General features: G+C 43.7%; 1 long non-coding RNA gene across 5 annotated transcripts in view; it reads right to left on the bottom strand.

Annotated features, from left to right (window-relative positions):
• Positions 1 to 22051, bottom strand: part of LOC110344286 (uncharacterized) — a 343104-nt gene that overhangs the window by 206552 nt on the left and 114501 nt on the right. For 4 of the 5 annotated variants that reach the window (XR_015451670.1, XR_015451669.1, XR_015451671.1 and 1 more), the window contains one exon: positions 8906 to 9001. The exons of the other annotated variant lie outside the window; for it this stretch is intronic. This is a non-coding gene — a long non-coding RNA (uncharacterized LOC110344286). The remainder of the gene's footprint in view (positions 1 to 8905; positions 9002 to 22051) is intronic. 5 annotated transcript variants of the gene reach the window in all.

Genomic DNA, 22051 nt, shown 5'->3' with positions numbered 1-22051 from the left:
CCAAGGCAATGGGCGCCTGCTCCTCAGGAAATGAGTTTCCAGCCCAGCAACCATATTTTCTCTTCCTTTTATTGCAAAAATTTTTCCTTTTCTTTCTTTCCAAATATGGCTGAGTGAGTAAAGTCTTGAATTGGGACCATCTTTGAGCCAATATCAATGGGAGCTCACTAAAAGCTCTTCAATGTCATGACTGAGATTGCTTTGGAAGTAATTCCTCTCTGTTGTTCAGCAAAACCCTCTCAGTTCTTCTGCAAGTAAACAGGTGAGAACATCATGCAGTGATGTCCCTTTGCTACTTCATTAACCAAAGCCCATGAAGAATATTGAAATGGAACAAGTCCACCTTCCCTATCAGATTCCTTTCTACAGCCTTGGAGCACCACTGGGCCATGAGAGATGTTGGGAGTATAATAGTGTCAACTATCCAGCTATCAGAACTGGAGAACCAGTGGGTGCACAGAGAATGGTTAGCACCCTGCTGCTGCTGTGGGGAACCCTGCCAGGCAAGGACTGTTGTACTCACAAATAGCTGGTTAACTGAGCCATGGTCCTCTGCAATACTTTTAAGCACTTAGTAAAGAAAGGCCATACTTATAGCTCTGCCCTGCAGGAATTCAACTGTCACCACAGGATGGGGGAAGGATAGGAAGATGGGGGAAAGTGACATCTTCCTCTTCCACGGTGAAGGGAACAAGGCAGAGAATATAAGCATTTTCATTTAGCAAAAAGCAAAATTGATGATGAAGAAAATGTACTATTGATTTCTTTTTTTCTTCCTGCTGGCACTGGAACTTTAAATGAAGTCATAGAGCAACGGAGACTCCAAGTTTGATTGGTTATGTTTCAGCCTAATCTCATTTTAAGAGTCTAGTTTGCATGATTGGTGGTGACATGCAGAGGTTTCTCTTTAGGCAGAGTAAAGTGATCAATTTTCCAACATGCCGTCATGACAGCAAGACACTGTTCTGGAGAGCTCCCATCCTGAGCTTGTCGCTGGGCTTCTGCCCTGACCGCACTGTGTCCCACTAAGGGCTCTACTCAGAAATGCAACCAGCCACACCGCTCACCCATAGAGGAGTTTCCAGGAAATGTGTATGAGCAACACTTTATCAAGCTGGACCCTACTGGGAGTTAGAGGAGAGGGGACAAGAAAGCTTGCCTGGTGTGTGGAAGAAGCTGAAATGGTTGCAGAGAGAGGGATGGGAGGCAGGCAAAATAATTAAAATGGGTCCCGTGGTCATGTCCCTTCCTCACTATTATAAAATGCTGTGTTTGTACAGATAGCTTCTTACATTTTGCCAGCCCACAATTTCTATGCTGCAGTCAGTGGGGGCTCAGTAGTCATAGCAAGAGGGCCATTTCCTCCTTAACTGAGTTACACATGTAAAGCAAAGCTTTTAGAATAGTGCCTGGCATTTAGTAGGCACTCAATATATGTTATTGATTCTTCAGCATCTTGCATCCTTATCTGGAACCTCTCATGAGCTCTCAATACCTTAGGATGCCCTGATAGGAAATTTCTAGAGATAATGGAGAGGCAGACATGAACAATGAATGTTGAATAATTCTTCAGAGGTACATTGGCACATTGAATGACAAAAGCACTTTTTCATATTTGGCAAAATTCTTAACTTTGTCTTTTAATCTTCTGAGATTGGAAGAAAGTAAGAATCAGTGTTTTATATAGTTTCCAAACCTAAGACCAGGGCTCAAGGGGGCACTGGTCATCTCCAAGAGTCAAACCTGTCTGCAGAGGCTCTGACAACTTTTTCTTAGGAATAGACATGAAGGGTGAACTCCTTTACCCAAAGGTCAAGAGGCATGGCATAGATTGTGACCACAAAGGAAATTCCCTTGGGGCTTGAAAACAGGGATCTTGAAAAGAGGTAGAAAAGGGGTTTCCTGTGAGCCTTCCAGGTACCATGCCAGACTTACAAATATTCATGCTCTCATCTCCTTGTTTTGGATCAGGTCAACGACCCATTTATCCCTCTTGTAGTCTTCTTTCAAGATCTTCCAGGTCCCAGGGCCAGGTTCACAGCCCCAAGAAATCTTCTTTGAGTGAAAAAGTCCAGTCCTTGTTAAGTTTCTCTCCCCTTAACTTCCATGGCATTATCTGAATCTCCCATATTTCCTCTCCTGGAGTGGTCAGTTAATCAGTTTCTTCATCCCAGATTGTTTGACAGCATTATAAGTCTCTTCTCTGTTCTTTTTGGGCTCTAAAACAGTTATTGAAAAGTGCCCCTCTGGTTAGACCCAATAAGCTTCTGTTGCCCTATGTTCATGTCCATATTATAGCAAATAATTTATAGGGTTTCAGTGAGCTATTTATGTTGTCACCTATTAGTCACCTTTCCATCACTATAACGAAACACCTGAGACAATTAACTTGTAAAGAGAAAATAATTATTTGGGCTCTTAGTTTTGGAAATACTTATCTGTGATTTATTGGTCTTGTCACTCTGGGCCTATGGCAAGGTAGCACATCGTGGCAAGAGCATGTGGCAGAACATCACCACTCACCTCGTGGCCAGGAAACAGAAGAAGGGCCAAGGTCCCACAATCCCCTTCAAAGACATGGTCCCAATAGTAAAGATCTACTAGATCTCACCTCCTAAACATTCTACTACCTCCCACTCTGGGAACCAAACTTTCAACACATAGGCCTTTTGGGGATATTCAATATCTAAATTATAGTATTGTCCATTCTATTTGTGAGCACTTGGGGGAAAAGCATCATTTATTTATCTTTATATATTAATCATGCCTGGAATAAGCACACTCAACATATGTTTGTTGAGTCAAACTGAATTGAAGCAGATTGCATCTGTCTTATGTCTACCACAAGACCTAACGTGGTACTAGGTCCTTACCAAATACTTGCAGCTGAGTCTGAATTAAGTCCTCCAGTCCTCATAGACCCCCACATCTCCCTCACTCCCTCAAATTATGCCAATGTTTCATGACTGTGTAGTTAAGAGGCACATGGTTTTCTAGACTTCAATAGGTCCTCTCCCCTTAAATTTTCCAGGCCACAAAACAGAGAACCCTAAGGAGCCAATTCTTATCATATCCCTTTTTATCTTTATAACTTGATTTGCCTCTGTATTCCAAAAAATCATGTAACTATTTGAGGCAAGGGTGTGAAGTTGTACATTCCTTAAATGCCTCACAATCTACGTGAAACCGTGGAAATAATCTATGTATGCCCCTTTCTAAGTATAATAGATACTTCCCACTTAGTCTGTGAGTTCAATAATCTATTAACCTCTCTGGGCCTCACATCTCTTTTTTATTGGGTTAAATCAGATTATCTCCAAGCTTCCTTCCTGCTCTATACCATTCATGTACTTCAGACTCCCTGTGGATTACATAACTTAACCATCTCTGATTCCCTTCTGGCTTTCTCCCTGTTTTTGATGATGGAAAAACAGACAAAGGACATGCCCTCGCTTTCTCAAATCTCCATATAGTACAAGCAGCCACATGACTAGTTTTGCACAGCAGGATAATTCTGTTCAGGGACTTCTGGGAAAAACATTTGCCTTCCAAGATTAAAAGGACAGATGTGGCTTATGATGTCCCTATCTTGAATGGGGAGCTATGAGTCATCTTATGATAATACAGTGGTGCGCATGAGGACAAAGTCCACACACCAAGGATGGTGGCGTGCCTGAATCCTTGGTGACAACAGAGAGGTATGGGGCCATCCTGGTTAAGGAATCATTAGTGCCTTCGCAGGTTAAAACTACTATTAAGCAGGAATTAAGTTAATTGCAGCAGAAAGCACTGGTGACACAACCATTTCAATTTCTAGTCAAGAGAGTTCATCAGATAAATCACTTGATTCCCTTGGATTCTCTCCATGAGACTAACCCCCACTAGACCAGACTCATAGGAACAGACATAAGTGCACGCATGCACAGACACATACAGACATACGTACACACACACACAGACACACATGCATGCACACCATTTGTAGAGTGATTTATATTAAACAAGTTTTTACATATATTATCACATGTCACCCTTCTATCAACTCTGTTAGCTATGTGCTATAACTCTCCCTGTTTTATACATAAAGAAACTTAAAGCAAGTTCCCACAATCTCAATGACTCCAAATACAATACATTAATACAACTCAGTGACAACCGAAGCCAAAGCTTTGTACCTCTTGGCTTCAACAAAGGATCTCTATCCCTTTTCTTGTCCATGTTGGGGTCCAGGCTGAGAATAAGTCATCAAAATCTTGAAGAAGGCCGGAGATTTAGCTCAGTGGTTCCACTGCCTGCCTTGCAAGTGCAAGGTTCTGAGTTCAATCCTTGCTACAAAAAAATCTTGAAGAAATCTCCAAGGACCATCAACCTCTTGAAGGAGAACCATGTCAGAGATGTTGCTTCTCCTGCCACTCAGAGCGCCTCATCCCTCAATGAGGAGGTGGTAAAGATTGTCCCCCAGCTAGGACCCAGAGCACAGGTAATTAATTGGGGACCATGGAACTGGACAAATGCAGACTGACAGCAGGCTTACCTTTCTTATAACCTGCACCTCAGCTAACATTAGTTCTACAGAAAAACCCGGGCCTTGTTGACATGTTGTTCCTTTTCATTAATAAATAACTGCCCGAAACAATTACACTTCAGGAAACTAACCTTATTTTTCTCTCTTCCTTTGAAAGCTACCAAAAATTAAAAGCAAAGATGCTTAAATCAACTGGAGTGCTTCTGGGCAGATGTTCCCAAGTGCAATCTGTCTAATGGGAAAGAGTTTTCTGGGGAAGGGCAGTCACTGGCCATCCGTACCACAGCTCCACCAGAAGGCCACCATGGGGTAAAGATAGGCCTCACAGTTTCTCCATGAGACCCTGGCCCTCTGCATATCTCAGGATCCCACAGCCTAGTGAACAAGAATCTCTTGGAGAGTCAAGTACATGCCAACCTTTTTTAAAAGTCAAAATAGTATCATGAAAATTTTGTTTTGCACATCTTATTTTACTATTCTGAATTATTCATCTATTGTCCAAAAACAAAATACAGCACATTGTGCTAACCCTAACCCTAAAACAACTTGCATGTATCATCTTACAGTTGTGTGGGTCAGAAATGCAGCTGCGCTTTAACTAAGTCTTCTGTTCAAGGTTTCACAGGCTATGATCCAGGCACCAGCTGAGGCTGCAATCTCACTCAAGGCCCAAATGAGCTCATTCATGGGGCTGTTACCAGCATTTGATTCAGCCCAGTTCTAGTTCCTTGCCATACAGGCCCTTCTATCAGGCAACTCACACCATGGTGGCAGGGATCCAGCAATAAGAGCCAACGAGAGAACAAGATGGAAATTGCAGTCTTTTTATAACCTAATCTCAGGAGTAAAATCTCATTACTTTGCCATATTCTGTTAGAAGCAAGTTGCTCGGTCTTCCCCACCCTCCAGGGGGAGGGCATTACATAAGGACATGAATATCAGAAGGTAGGGTCACTGGGACTATGTTCCACAACTTCTGAACCTCCCATTCTTCAGCTATATGAAAACATTATAGAGTAACTACCTCAAGGGTTAGAGAAAGAATCTAATGAAAATATATAGGTTAGTGCCTAGAATAGGGCATGGCACATAGCAGGTGGCTTAAAGAAGACAATCGCCCCTCTCTTCCTCATCTTGTTGTATCACACTGATAAATTCAGAAGTTTAGATAAAAAGCTAGTCTCTATTTCCTGTAAATGTGTAAAGAAGCAACTCAGAGGGCTCCAGGAACCAAAAATGATAGCAAGAGGAGAATTTGGATTTTTGGGCAAAACAAAGGCAGGACTGCCCTGAGGCAGTAGATTGGAGGAAGTCCTTTTCAAGAAGTGCAGAACCTCAGGGTATCAGGGGATACAAGCAGAGACCCTGCTAAGAGCAAGCAGCCTCCTCTACTTGCTGTAACCCAAGACCATAGGCTTCCTATTGCTATTCAACCGCCACTCTCCCCAGTGGCTTGTGACAGCCTGGTGAACATTCCTAGCGGGGTTCCATAAATAATGACATCTCTTCTTCCCCCAAGGTCAGTAGACTGTAGAGCCAGCTCTGAGCATTGATCACTTTCACTTTCCCTCTCTAATTCTCACCAGTTCATTAAAGCTTGACCTTCTGGGCCTCTACGGCGACTGAGGATGTCCAGCCAGGGAGACCATTATATTTTAAAGGCTGTTAAACTGTCCAATGATATTTTAGCTTCTTTTTATATATTTGATAGCAAATCATCCATCACTTTTGTAAACTTCTGAGTAAAAATGAGGGAGAGAAAGATGGAGAATTATATGAAATTATAGTGGAATGAAGCAGTTAAATTTCTCTCTATCAGCTGAGGCGAGGCGAGGTGAGGTGAGATGATGGTCAATTATCTTTTTCCACTCACTGATAAATCGCCAGCACCATTGAGGCTGTCAGCGCCTGACTCGGACTGTGACAAGCAGAGAGCGGCGTAAACATGACAAGAGAGCTGGGAACGAGGACCAGCTCTGCAGATGGAGCTGGGGCTTCTCCAGCCCACGCTTAACTTGCTGGCCAGGAATATTAGCACGGGTCTTCACCTTGTCCTGGTATACCCCCTTTCTTTTCTGACCACTGCCCCAGCAATATCCTCCCTCTCTCTAAAGCTCAGAAAACAGCTGCATCCATCCCTACCATCCATGCCATTCTCCTCCAACGTGTCCAAAACTGACCTCATTGTTCACGCACATTCTTTATCTGAGTTAATGGTACCATCATTCACCCAAGTTATTTAACTAGAAACCTCATCATTATCGTAGCAAACACCTCCCCTTTCCTCACCTCCCCCGGCAATTAATTTGTCTCTGAGTCTGGTCCATTGTCTAACACAATTATTTGTCACATCTGTTGCCTCCTCACCATTCCCTCTGCTCTTGCCCTAGTCCAGGCCCCTAGCACTTTTTGTCTAAACAATTGGAAAAGCCTCTTAATGGTTTCTATAGCTTTAGTGTTTATATGCACACATGAGCCCACTCGTACACTCACACATACACACTCACCCACAAACCCTCAACCACTCATACAAATGCATACACACAATCACACTTAATCTTATGTAACACTCAGACCCACACTGACTCACATCACACGCGTGTGCACACGGCGCACACACACACACACAATTTCCATATTTCCATGCTTCTCTGGTCAGTTTTTCTTCTAAGGTAGGTTCCTCATTGCCTCTCTTCCCTGCTCCAACTTCAGCAGTCCCCTGTTTACTTTAGGATGAAGTAGAGATACCTCACTTGCCACATCTATTGTACAATTTCCCAAAGTGCCCCTGATGCCAGTACCCATCACAGGGCAGAGGATTGTGTCTTTCTCCTCGCATGCCCCTTCTTATTTCTATAGCTTTTTTCCTGTTTGTACCTCTGCCAAGATTCTCTTTGCTTTCCAGTCTAATTCTTCCCATCCTTCAAAAATCAAATCACAAGTCACTTCCTGTGTAAAGCACTTCCTGACCCCTGGAGAGGCTAGATATTCTTTTCTCTGTACTCTCATGGAACCATGAAATTCCTCCATTGTATTTTGATTTTTTCTTTATATCTCCCCCTTCAGTGGGTTAGAGAGTTCTTGAATATAGACTGTGGCTTCTTCTCTTGCAGCTATTACCAAACTGGGCCCAAGGGCACCTGGATGTTTGTTAAGTCAGTGATTCCAGGGTTCCCGAAGAAAGATAAATACAGGGTAAAGCACCAATTTCCTACCTAATAGCTCTGTGACCTCAGCAAGAGTTCTGTGCCTCTGAGCTTCCTTCCTTATCTGTAAAATGAAAAAGTTTACCCAACCCTATAAAAATAGTATAATGATAACCAAATTTAGAAGATAATGAACTGTTGGAAGAATGTGGAAAGAGGAGATGTTGGAGATGAAGCTGAGGTTTCTGGTACTAACACAGATGAATGAAGATACTATAAACCACACCAGAGTTTTGGATGAGGGATGGTGCAGTAGAAAATCCAATACATAGTAGGTATTCAGCCTCCACCTTCTTATGGAACTCTAGCAATTTCAAAACAGGAGGAAACACATCCCTACAAATATGTATTCCTAAGTGTTCAACATCTTCTTTCTTTCTTTCATTCATTCTTCTTTTATAATGATCTGGATAGGTGCCTGGGTGTGCGGTTGAGGATGAAACCCTATTTGATACTAGGGTCCCTGACAGATTCTAAGATAAACATTAGATAAAGGATCTAATCATTCCCCTGAGTGGCTGCTAACTAGCTTGTCTGGCACCATATGATGTGTATAGGCAAATACAGCTGGTCAAGTAGGTAGGGAGTATGTACTATTGCAAGCCAACCGGCACCACCATAGCCCATGGCACCAGTGGATCTTGCTTTTATTAAGAGGACTTGGCTTAACACTTTCATCCCCTGGGAAGCAGATGGCAGGGGACAACAGTTCATCTGGGATCTCCAGTTTCTGGCCTAACATGTGGTTCTACTCTTCAGCATAGTAAAAAAAAAAATAGAGAGAGCAAGATGCACTTGTTAGGAAACCAAAGTCTTCAGAGAGGAGGGTTGAACAGACATGAATGGCCCCATGAGCCAGGAAGGATGTTCAGAGAACTCTAGAAAGTAATGAACAGTGACAAAGGGACACAGCCCAGTTACCAGGGCCTGGGGATAAGAAAGAAATAAGAAGACCAGACAATCCTAAGAACAGAGAGAATCTAGGTGCAACATACAATACTTGTCCAAGAAAAAAATCCAAATACAGAATATGTGTGGGCTGGAATGGGGGGTGCCTACCTGGATCCATATTAGCCCAAAGGTATGTTCACAACAAACTTTCTTTTCAAATCAGACAACCCTTGCCTGAATAGTGGGGACTCAGAGGCACCGTAGTATACAGAAAGGACAGTACCTCTATGCATGAGGTCAGCTCCCATTCTTCACAGATGCTGTACTGAGTAGTACATAGTGGTCCCCATTCAGCTCTTCACAGGCATCAGCAGAAAAACTGGAACAAGAAGTAGTAGGCCCTTCTTTTACCTGGTATCCATATCCCACTAGCTCCCAGTAAGCATAGACGATAAGGGGTAGGAGACACCCTTGATTTCACCTAGTCCCATATTTCTTTCTGCAGATAAAAAACAAGTTTCTAGACAGGTTATTGACTCCTCAAACTAACATGACTAGGCTGTGACATAGACAGAGCTGGAATTCATTCTTCTAACATCGCATTGAAGGTTCTTGCCACTCTACCAAATAGTCTGCCACAGGTCACATTGGGGACTACAATTTAACTTGTGAGGGAAACCATTTATTTCTTTGTTTGGAAAAATATCATAAGAAACTTTCTGCCAATACAAATCTAAGGCAAGAGCACACTAAAAGTCTTGAGGAAGATCTACCTGGGAGCTATGAGGTCTCACAAATGCCAGTGCTGCAAATTTAACCCTCAAGTTTCATGTTTGGTACTATATATTTAGAATAATTTATCCTAACCCTTGCCCTACATATTTGGTTGGAAAAGTTTTCTCTTTCTAAATCTGACTTTCAAAAAAGGTAAGCCTGGTTTTTGAGAGACATTGTCACATTTGTTTGCCTTATCCAATAATTTGCTCCCCAAAAATCACAAGTAAAAATGAGAAGAGCAGAAGTATAGACTTTGACTTTGAGATGAAGGATGGAAGTGACTAGGTCCAGCACAACACACTCTACACTAGACTGTAAATGTTGACATATGACACTATTAATCCTAAATAAGGTAGACTTTGGTTAATGCCTTGTGGAACCATTGTATTGATGCCTGAGGTTATAGACAGACACAAACTTAAGGGTAACTTGAGGTTTACCTTGAATGTTATATGTTCATCATCAATCATCCTGGGCAAGGTTAATCTTGGGACAAAAAAAATGGAAGAGAAAAGAAACTTCCTACCTTACCATTTAGGAGATCAGTATCAGTTGTTGTGGAATCAAGAGAGATAGAAGATACATAACACCTGCCACATGGAAACAGGTCAGCAGCTAGGCAGGGATGCAGCCCAGTAAAGGCTGGTTCAAGCCCATGGGTCCTAAGGATACCAATGCTAGATCCAATGTACTTGCCTTATACTCAAGACTTTAGTGAAGGATTATTAAAAGTCATAGCCTGACCTCAGTTGGGCTGAAGGGAACTTAAGAAGCAGTACACCTCATGTTTAAGAAGGAGGAGCCAAGAGAAGAAGGGGTTACCCTCTCCTTGAAGCCAGCTTTGAGGTCATCACTTCCAGCCTCCAGCCAAAATATTAAGGCCAGACCAGCCATAATCTCAGCAGAGTCATCAGCAAGAGAGACAGTAATAGGGTCATAAGATTAGAGGAACAAAGAAACCAGAAAAAAACTCTGAAATCCTTGTTTCAGGAGAGAAATAGTAGGGATGGGCAATTTGATGGGAACAAACTTAGGGGCAATAGGCTAGTGGGAAAATATATCAGGTATTAAAATTCTTTTTTGTGGCAAGCAGGAACAATCAGTCTGGTTACCTTATTAAATTTTTATTTAAAAAGGAGGGATTAGAGTTTTATTCAAAGGATAGTTAGACATCTCATGGAATAGAAAGAAGAATTGGAAAATCAAAACCCACAAAGGTAAGGATTCTCAACCATGGAAGTTGATAAGACCTTTCTGTGAAGCACAAACCCTAATAAGCTTGTTTCTAATTTCCATTCAACTCTGTTTCTCTCCCTTTCAAAACTTCAGTCCATGAAAAGGAACAATGGGGATGAACTGAGGCAGCTATGGTTGGGACGAGGAGAATGGAGTTACCCTTGTGTATGAAGTGAGGGTGACATTGTTTCCCTCTTCCCACAATGCTCAAATCAGAAACTAAAAGCTGCCTCTTTCCCAAAAATAATACCCGTCTTTTTCCAACATTTATTCCCGCAACTCTTACTGTCTCCAAGAGAACAATACTCTTTCTCTGGTTTTGCATAACAAGTGATCAGAAACTGAGCCATGTAAAATTACCTACATTTGTTATCTCACACATTTCCATGGCTCTGGAGTTCAGAAAGGTCCTGGGTTCTCCTCTTGGGTTCATGAGGCTGCAGCCAAGGTGCTGGCTGGGCTGCATTCTCATCTGGAGGCCCAAATGGGAAAGAATCTGCTTCCCATATCATCACAGATGTTGGTTTGATTTCACTTACTTGTGGCCATGTGCCTGAGGTCCTGGCCTTGTACTGGTGTCATTTTGAGGTGCCTGTACTTCCTGGAGGCTACTCCAATGTCTTGCTATATGGGTTTCCCCAGCATGGTGGCTTATTTGATCAAGCTAGCAAGAGGGATCCATCTTGAGAGAGCCTTGAGTCCACCTTGTAGAGCTTTTGCCTGGTGAAGACTCACTCGGGATCATCTCTCTTTTGACTAACTCTAAATCAACTGATTTATAACCTTAAATCCCCTCAACTTTGCCCTATTATATCCACTAGAATCAAGCCACAGTTTTGCTCTTATGGAGGGTGTGAACCTGTGAATGGGAACCATGGAGATGCCCCAGGTGTATTATCTGCCATAGAAAGTAAGATGTTGATCCAGTAAGGCTCTCATCTCTATCTGGACTTCACATTCTCATTCTCTTTCAGTCTTTCTCATCCTTCTGCACACAGACCATGTTCTTTCCCTTCCAGGCCATACCAGTAGTCATTCAACTTCTCTGCCTATGACCAAGTAGGAAATTTCATTCAGGGAAAAGTAAAGAAAGCCCATGTTGGCTCTAGATACAAAACTTATTTTTTTATAGGCCTTTACCACCCCCTATACTGATATTTGGATCCATACCTGCTTCTCCTGCCTATTTCCTAAATTGCCTCAGAACTCAGACAAGAGAGTTCTGATTAATCAGAGCCTCACACTCAACTCAGTATTCTGAAGGCCCTGGTGTGGATGGAATGAACAACGTGCTCATCTGGGCAGTGCCCTAAGAGGTGTTTCCCCCTCAAAGGGAAGAGAAAGCCATGTGGGGGTTCCAGGCTGCTGAAGGCTGAGACCTACAAGTGAGTATAGGAAGGAAAAAAGGTTCATGGCATGTCAGTTGCCTTGGGAGCTAGAGGAGGCTTTCTCAGATTTAACCTCTCTGCTTTCTATGGCAGACAACTAGAGAGTTCCTCTTCTGCCTACTCTGTACAAGTGGGAACTCCTCTGCCTCTTCCTATAGAGGGGTAAGGCTGGGGTGTGTGTGGTGTTGCCACTCTGTGACACACACCAGGCTTCCTGCTCTTCAGCACCTGTGTCTTTGGCATCACTCTCTCCAGCCTTTTCAGGGGACACAAATACCAGTATATGACCATGTCCTATAAAGGATGAACTGGGATAATCATAGCAGGGAAGTTCAGATTAGAAACCCACATCTCTCTACCATTCTCTAGACCATTCTCTAGACCTATGGCATTCATATTGAAGTAGGCTGTTTGTATCACTGAAAGCTCTAAAAGGTTCACCAGCACTGCTCTAGACCACAACTTTACAAGGAAAAAGCCAATTCACAAGACCCATTATTTATTTATATTTCTTTTCCAAAAAAAGAAGCTAAAACACAGAGAATGTAAGGAACTGGCTTGAGGGCACACAGGAGTCAGAAACCAACTAGAGAGTTAAACTTCATTGTGGGCCCCTGGTTACAGTGCCCCCTAGAATAGATCTGAGGTGAATTAACCATCACGTCTCTAAAGTCTCCTGAGAAACAGGCTGTTGATACAACTAAGCCAGGAAACTAGGGGCCCAGGAGCTCAGGTTGTGGGGCACCTCCGATGAGTGAGTTAATAACCAGAGCAACATGATTTATTACTGCCACTGCCAGCATCTCCCACACAGGCCCAGCTTCCTTCATTTGCATAGGTAATGGTCATGTTATTAACAGCTCATTAGAGTCAGACCCAGGTGACAGAAAGGAAAGAAAGAGCCTCTTATATTTCAGGGAAAACACCCAAGACTCTTACTTCAGGGCCAGGAGGGGCCCAGTGATCCAGAAACCAGGGGCCATTGAAACTAAGGGTCACTGCTCTTTCTCAGTGGTAAAGTACAGCTCCAGGATATTGTCACTACATTTACGATAAATCTCTGAGGGGATGTGTCCCTGATCTCATGTAAGGAAGCTGGCACTTTCCTTAATCTCCTTCCCCAAACTCATAACTACAGTCTAATCATGAAAAAGTTATCCAACAAATTACACTGGAGGCTCATTCTGCAAAATGCCTGATCAGTACTCCTTAGAATTGAAAAGGTCATCAAAAGGAAGCAAGTCTGAGAAACAGTCACAGCTCAGTGGGGCCAAGATGTGACATCCAGGAGAACTGTGGTGTCCTGAATGGAATCCTGGAACAGGTGGACATCAGGTAGAAAGTAAGGAAACTAAATAAGCTATGGCCTTCATAATAATAATTTAGCAATATTGGCTCATTAATTGTAACAAATGTACCATGCTAATGTAAGATGTTAATAATAGAAGTCACCAAGTAATGGGCATGTGAGAACACTCTGATCTATCTCTACAATTTTCCTGTAAATCTAACACTATTCTAAAATAAATAGTTCAATTTTTCTTTTTCAAAAGTCTCTTTTATTAACGTGGCACATTCCAATGTGTGCCATGGTATTATACAAGCTATCCCCTTTGACGTGGTATGGGAGGGAGAAAAAGTATCATCATTATCCCTGTTTGACAAATAAGACAGCCAAGGTCTCAATAAAGTCAAAAGACTTGTCCATGGTCATACTGGCACCTCAAAAACCAACCACATAGAGTGTCAGCGACAGCCTGGCCTAGAAGGAAGTGATGGCACAAGCCAGTGAATGATGGGGAAACTACTTCTAGCTTCATATCTGTATCTTGCACTTTCTTTAAGCCCTTGACACATTCAGATGCATCTGGAACCAAATAGGGGTGAGGAGGGAGCACTTCCCATAATGCAGCTTGACGAGTTTGGGAAGGAAGTAACAGGGTCCGTGGGAGACACAAGTGATCATACCTACTATTGACCATGGAAGAGAATGAAGCAAGAAGAAAAAATCATTTTGCACTAGATAAGTACACTGAATCAGTCCTGAATTTATCCCAAAGCAGATGTCACCCTGGGGGTAGGTTATTTTAGTCTCTCTAGGACTCAGTTTCCTCTTCTGGAAAATGAGAGGTTTGGATGGGGAAGTCTCTGGGCTCCCTCTTCCTCTGATCTTGGGTATGCTGAGACTAGTTTACAGTCAATATCAGAAAATAGAGCTTGGGTTTCTCACCCACTGGAAGAGAAACAAGTGGAACAGCAGCCTTAGGACAATTTAGAAATTGAATCAGATGTTCAAACAGCACCTAGAGATGTCCCTGGTCACTTCTTCACGAGAAGAGATGTTCTAATGTTCATTCAACTCCCAAAGCATTATTCAGCAAATGCCCACTAGTATGTAGTTAGAGATAAATAGGATATCGGGAACATCAAATATATATAATCAATATCTTAAAAACTATAAGCTGCCACCTTAGCCCATACAGGCCAATCTAACAATTAAAAACACATATCAAGTTGTCTGCAGTGTCTGATGCATAAACGTTGTGTGACTTGAAGATATTCTATGTGGGCAAACATTTGAGTGTACATAGGTGTGTGTGTGTGTGTGTGTATACATTCTACCTGCTCTAACCCACCTGGCATCTCTATTTGCCCTATCAGAGAAGATCTCCTGCGAGGGGGAGCTCAGGGGTAGACCATTTGACTGCAGAAAAGATCCACTGGACGAAGTGAGACTGAAGGATGAAAATATATCTTTGGGACATGCGAAGATCCAGTGGAGCTACAAGGCAGTAAGAAATCTGAGCTCTAATGGAGTCAGGGAGAGGAGGTTTCACTCCAGGCTCAGCCCTGGGGACCTGGCCAAGCCTCCCTTTTTTGCTCCGTGCCTACCCATATACCATGTCTTCTTCTGTCCTTCCTGTTTCTCCCCTGACGTGTGCTATGCATGCATTTCCCTTCCCCTGTGGCTCTGAACTCTCTTGTCCTAGGCTCTCCAAAGGGCAGAAAATTGCTCCTATCATTTTAAAAAATGTAATCAACTGCATTTGATCAAGCAAGTGCTTTTGTCAGGACAGGTGTTTTTAAAAAAAAAAGATTGAAAAAAGTGGATGAAATATAAATTAAAAAAGAAGAATGGGTCTGCTTACAATCAATAACCCCAGAATTATTGACTCTTCTCCCCATTACACTCTGATGCTGCTGTAATCTTGCTGGTAGATTCTATAAAGGACGCATCTGTGCAAGGTAAGATGTCCATTGTCAAAAGTTATAATTCTCTCCAGCATAACTCCCATAACAACAGCCAGGCAGTTTCTGTGGAGCAATCTTGTGTCTGAGAACCACAGGACATCACTCTCCAAACCCCATTTTGTGTCTCTGCCCGAGGGCCATCTCTGTCCTTAGCAAGTTGGCAGGAAGCTGAAGTGGAAGCCAAACTCCATCCAGCCTGGTGTCCTGTTCAGGCACTTCAGGTTCTCCTTTGCTCTTCCAAATCTCCCCATGGAGTGCTGCACCCCAGAGCAAAGGGCTAGTAGAAACAAATGGGTTATTTCCTCCCAGATAAAGCTGGAGTTAATCTCCATTTCCTTGTACAAATTCTCCAGGTGGGATTGCTGCTCCCAGGAATGTTTGGTTTGGGGGAAGATTTGTTTTCCAGAGATTTTCCCAGGAAAAGCCAGGGCAGGTCACAAGCTCACACCAGGTGGGAAAAGCAACTTGTCAGGACAGGCTCCAGGAAGCCAGGTTGGGAGGAGGAACATATATATCCAACTGAGAGCCACCAACTCTTGGAGTCAGCCGCCAGCTCAGGGAGTCCTTCTGAGCTCACTGTTACATGTCCAGGAGGTGGTGTGGCCAAATGTGAAGGGCACTGGCCTGGGAGCTCTGTGACATTGACAAAGGACTCCTCTCTCTGAGCCTCACCGACCTCATTTGCAAAGTGAGAAGGTTAGACTGGTACCCTGAGGGACCCTCCCAAATTTATGAGTGATCAGCTTTTCCTAGGCCTGAGTTGAGGTGGGAGCTGTAACTTCCATCACTTTCAGCCTTTCTAAGCCTTGCTGATTTAGGTTTCCATTCTCAAACCCCAGAAAAATCCACACCTGGCTAAATGCCAATGGCAGAGATCCTCTTACCAAAGCAGGACAACAAAAAATTCTGGGTGGGCCCGGCCCTCAGAGACACTCTGTCCAAACCAGAAGCAAAGCTCTGCTGATTTTGATGATGAAGATTTACAGCCAGGAGTGAGTTTTCCTGGCAATATTGTCTGCCACCTTTATGAGCAGCAATTACATAGCATTTGGTACCTGGGAAGGCAACAGGCACAAGCTGAAATGGGGAAATGCTCTATCACTCCGAGGAGCACAACGCCTTTGGTAATAAATATTGACGTTCATTAAGACAAAGCCAGAATTCAATCTGTGCTGGGGAATTCTCTGCTTCCGGCCTCAAGAATGGCCCTTGTTTACAAGCCGTCCCTAAGGGAATGAGACAGGCTGGCTCACCTTGCTCCCCAAGATACATTTTATTCAACCGACTTGTCCTGGGCAAACGTGTGTCTGACAAGCCAATTTGAAAATGAATTTGGTACATTTTTTGAGTTGATTATTTATTCTGAAAATGAATGCCCATTCTGGTCAGGCTGACAGCTCTAGGGATGAGAGAATTCTGTGCTTCCTACTCCCCGCTGCTCCTCCTCCCCCAGCCAAAAAGCAAGTACCTGGAGTTTTGCCAAGTGTTGGGGCCCAATAGGCCCCTCCATCTTCACTCACCAGTGCCCAGCCCAGCAGATTTTCATCCTGCTGACCAAAAGCCAGAGTGCAGGGCCTGTGCTGAGGGAAGTGGGATGGTATGGAAGCCCAGGGTGTTCCATCTGCTCTGCCTTCTTGCACTGAGCCAGCATTTGACTCCCATTGCCCAGAGTCATTATGAGATCCTAATACAGAGGAGCAGAGGCTGGGGACATGTTGTAAATTCAGGAGAAGGCATTCTACCATTGGCTTCTTGTCCCTGTACCTTGCTTTCAGAACTTCTTCTGAGGTACCGGGTCATATTCGTAATCTCTATCTTGTCAAGAGACTATTGCACACTTCCTGAACAGGTAACATGCTGAGATGGGTGTGGCACTGCACGCCTGCAATTTCAGCAATCTAGGAGGCTGAGACTGGAAGATCACAAATTTGAGCCAAACATGGGCAACTTAGTAAGCTCTGTCTCAAAATTTAAAACAAAAATAGGGCCTGGGATATAGCTCAGTTTGAATGTCCTAGGCTCAATCCCTTGTGAGACAAAAAGAAGAAAAAAAGCAAGCATGAAAGACAGAGAAAGAGAGAGAGAGAGAGAGAGAGAGAGAGAGAACAGGACAAGAAAAATTGCTGGAAGAATTGCTTAGGGAGTGCATGCTGAGCCTCTCTCCCCCCAGCAGCACCTCTCACACAGACTGGAACCGTGGCTCTCTGGGTTAGTCCTGGAAGGCTTCATGCAAGAAGAGGACTCCATCAGGGTTTTGAAGAACGAAGAAGTTTTGGAAGGACAGAAATGAAAAAGAGATCATATTCCCATGGGACTGACTGCATGAGCGGAGAGATAAGAAATGGAAAGCATGCTTTAGGGATATGAGTAGCCCATGGCTGAACCGCTATTGAGAAGATTGGATCATAGATACCCTAGGCCTTAAAAATGAAGGTAAGAGCATGAGTTCCAAATTTTAGCATGTGATTAGGTTGTTTTTAACTTACATATCCACCATGAGACCCTTTCTTCTAATGTAGTCTTGCCTATACCCTCAGAATACAAAGTAGATAAAAGCTTACCAGTTCCAATCACACACAGGTGAAGGTCCTGGAGACCCACCCTCTTACCTCACAGAATTTCCTGAGCTGCCTTTCAAAAATGCAGACCCCCCCCCACACACACACCTACTCATTCCTATTCTCTGGAGATGGCAGAAAACCCACCACTTAGCTTGACTGCGTGCCTGCCTGCCTTACCTATCTCCTTGATGCGTAATCCGGTTGTTCTATGTGTGTAAACATCATATGGCTGCTCCTTGTGCTGAGCCTGGAAAGAAGGGGGCTAAGGGGAATAGGGGTCATAAAAACCTGCCAACTCCAAAGCTCCAGCGTCACATCTAGGCCCTCTTTGGCATTAGAAACCCCAGCTCTGAAGCAAGTGTTTGTAAGCACCTTGGAAACCACACACCCACTCTCAACCATTAGTGTGAAAAGGGTTATTCATTTCCCAGCTCAGTGGCAGGAGTAACAGGGTTCAGAAGGTTGAATTCAGAAAATCTTAAGTCAAAGAGCCTCACAGTCCCACGCCCTGCCAGGAGGTTTGAGGGTCCAGACCCAGGGGGCTCTTGGGATAGTGTGGTCTGGAAGCCAATTTCCATAGCACTAAGCTCCAAGTCAGCATCTCCCCCTGAAAAGCACAGCTTCTGCTAGTTTGGTCATGTCGTTATTTCTGCTTGCCAGATGAGAGAGTGAGGGGAAGCAGCCCTGAGCAATTAAGTGTGTAGCCTAGGGTCACAGAGCAAGTCAACACAGGCCCTCAGAAAGCACCAAGTCTTCCTGCCAGATTCAGGCAGCAAGGGGGCAATCTGCCCTCGGGCTCCTGCCTTAGTGCACCTTCATCTCGCCTGGCTCAGCAGCCTGGGCTGGCTCTGTCTCTCCTCCCACACACCTCAGCCAACTCATCACTGCCCTGATCTAAGCCTCCCCTGCCACTCCAGCCTGGGGCCTCAGGAAATCAGGAGATACCTGCACAGGTAGGTGATGGCTGTCACAGAGTCCACCCAGAGAAGAGGAGAAGAAAGGCTTGCAGCTCAGCTTTCACTTCAGCTCTCAGATCACTAATTTGGGAGCAGAAATGAGAATGTGAGTGAGAGCTACAGGCATGGTCTGGCTAGGGAGACAGAGAGGCTGTTGTCCAAGTAAATGGAGTTCGACTGGATAGCTATGACTTTGAATTGGCCTCTGCCACTATCACCTACTGGTTTTCCTCCTTTCTCTAGAGAACTGCTTCTCTACTATGTCAATCATGTGATTCTAATGAGGTGTCAGTCATCCTTACTAGCAACAAGGGGCATGTCCTCCAGGTCCAGCCAACCAGTTTTCCTTGTGCCTTTGGCCACAGTGATTGGTGTAAAGATGAGCATGGGATCATGTCTGGCCAATGAGAGTTCTTCCCTAGAGTTCTTTACTAGTTTGAATGTGGTGTGGGGAAGCTACAGATGTAAACCTCCCTGACACCTAAAGACCTCTCTGCAGAAGGAAACAATGAAGCATGGCAGAGATGCACAGTGTGCACTTGGGAAGAAAGAATCCCAATTGCCTTATCTGAATCTCTTAATAAAGTAGTAGAAGAATGTTCCAGTTACATGTGCTGATACATTCACTTTCCTGAAAGAGATCATTCAAATGGAGATTTTATTACCTGCAACCAAATAGTCCTGATAAAAACAGAGATTACTGTAAGTACAACTCTCAAACATGAACCATGATGTTTAATTGGCACTGAACTCAGGACATGGATGAAAAGGGAATCAGGCCAGAAGGACAGCAGGCAGCCAGCCTAGAAGGAACTGATTCTCAGCTGCATATTTCCATTACTTGGATAATGGAATTTCATGGTCCTTGAGGTTTTATTAAAGGCCAATTAGCCCTCAAAGGTCCTTTTCTGACATACGGAAGAGGAGGAGGAAGCAGGCAGGTCTAGGCCAGGAACTTGCAAGGGAAGGAACAGGTGAAATTACAGGAAAAAAGAAAGAAAATTTTTCCAAAAATATGCATGTAAATTGAGGACCCTAGTTTAATATAGCACCTGATAAGTAGAACTAATATAAAATCCCCATTGCTTATTGTGTTGGTCAGCTTTCCATCACTACAATGAAATACCCAAGGCAATTAACTTATAAAGAGATAAAGTTTATTTTGGCTCACAGTTTCAGAGGTTCTAATCCAAGATTGCTTGGGGTCTCAACACATCATGGCAGGAGTGTGTGGAGTGATAAAACGCACATCTCATGAGCCAGAAAGCAGAAACAAGATAGGAAGACGAGAAGAGTCCCATAGCCCCCTTCAATGGCACACCCGCAACAATCAAGGGCTCTCCCACAAGGGCCCACTTCCTAAAGGTTGCATTACTTCCCAATAGCACTGCTCTGGGTTCTAAGCCTTAAACACTTGAGCCTTTATGGAAACACTTATCCAAACCATTGCACTCATTTAAACTGTTGTGTTCAAGGTCAGCAGTGAGGACTTAGTCACTAGATTCTGTGGTGTACTCTGAGCTCTGGTATTCCCCCAGCTGTCTGTAGCCCAGAGCCCTGTTCTCAGGACCTTCTTTCTTTAAATGCTTCTCTTCTTTGAATTCCAGGCCCTCTTCTAACTCAGTCTCACACTTCCCTGCCCACTCTTGTGTCTCCTCATATTTCTTCTCCCAACACTGAATTGTGACCACTACCTAAGATCATGTGCAAGATACCCCACAATATGTTCCATCATAACCTCCTGCAGGAGCCCTTCCCGCCAAGCCACACTCTCCAGCCCTGATCCCTCCAGCCCTGCACTCCAATTCACATTTCCAATTCACAGACTCATTTACTTGGGCCACTATCATGGCCTCTTCTGACCTTGCTGGTACAGGAGTGGACCCACAACTCCCTGCTAGCTCAGGCTCCAAACTTCAGAGCAAATAATGACTCTGTCTTTCCTTCCTCCTGCACAGCAGGTCATCTTGGACTGTAACATCTTTCTTATTAGTGTACAAGCATTCATCCCATGCTCTTTATTTCTCATCCTTACTTCCTTATGGCCTTTATCATCTTATACCTAGGTTTTTGCAATGGCCTGTTCTTTTTTCTATTCAAGTATTGTTCAACAAACAGTTATAAGGTGTCCTTTATGTACTGAACTCTGTATAGTCTTCGTACCCTCTAATCCATTTACACACTACCACCAAACTAATCTTCCTCAAGTACTACTTTGATCACATCATTCTAGGGCTCGAAAGCCATCAATGGCTCCCCATTGCCTACTGAAAATAGCTCTCTCACTCATCAGTCTGGTATTCAGTGCCCTCCATAATTTGTCCCCGACCTACCTCCTGGCCCTATCTCCTACTATTTCTTCTACCTAGACTTTATACTCCAACTAATCTGATCTATTTGCTTGCCCTCAAACAAGCATTGTACTTTTCCACCTCTGCATTTTTGCCTGGTCTATTTCCCTTGCGTGAAAGTGTTCCTGCTTATCCTGAATCTTCCCTTACCCTGCCTCAGAACACAACTCAAACATGATCGCCATCTTTTCTCAATATACCTACCAGAAGTGATTGGTATCACTGTGGATTTCTGTAACCCTTTGTTGGGGGCCATTTGTGTGGTACCTAGCAATGATACCTTGCCCTGTGGAACAATGACCAATGCTTAGAATCCCCAATTACAATGGTTCTTACCTGGAGCCAAGTATGGTGGTACATATCTGTAATCCCAGCATCCAGGAGGCTGAGGGAGGAGGATCCTGAATTCAAGGCCAGCATGGGCTACACAGCAAGTTCAAGGACAGCCTGGACTACATAGTGAACTCTGTCTCAGAAAATGTAAATAAATAATGCCCTCCTCAAAAAACAGTAGTTCTTACCTGAAACATCAGCATCAGAATCACAAGAGTCCTTGTTTAAAACGCAAGCTCTGGAGCTCTATACAAGGAAGTACATCTGCACATTCAGCAGGTATGCACGTACTTGGGGTGATGGCCTTGTGCCTTCAGACATAAGAGCAGCTATCCTGTGAGACTGTGAGAGCAGGGACCACATCTTACATGATTTCTTAACCATCAGCACACCTGAATACTCAAGTTGAAAAGAAGCTCCTCCATCACTAAACTCACACTTGAACATCTTTCACCATTCATAGAGAGTTAAAATTTGGTAAACATTTCTAATCAGGAGGATGTCTGTACAGGGAACACTTATTTGTGTTTGTTCCAAGAATGCTGAAAAGAATCTCTTATATTAGGAGAACCTAC

This window comes from Heterocephalus glaber, unplaced genomic scaffold (assembly GCF_053883595.1).
Source record: "Heterocephalus glaber isolate CG9 unplaced genomic scaffold, H.glaber_assembly_v1.0 deba00001429, whole genome shotgun sequence".
Classification (NCBI taxonomy): domain Eukaryota; kingdom Metazoa; phylum Chordata; class Mammalia; order Rodentia; family Bathyergidae; genus Heterocephalus; species Heterocephalus glaber.
Note: the sequence above shows the minus strand (reverse complement) of the source record. Positions and strands in the feature narration are given on the sequence as shown.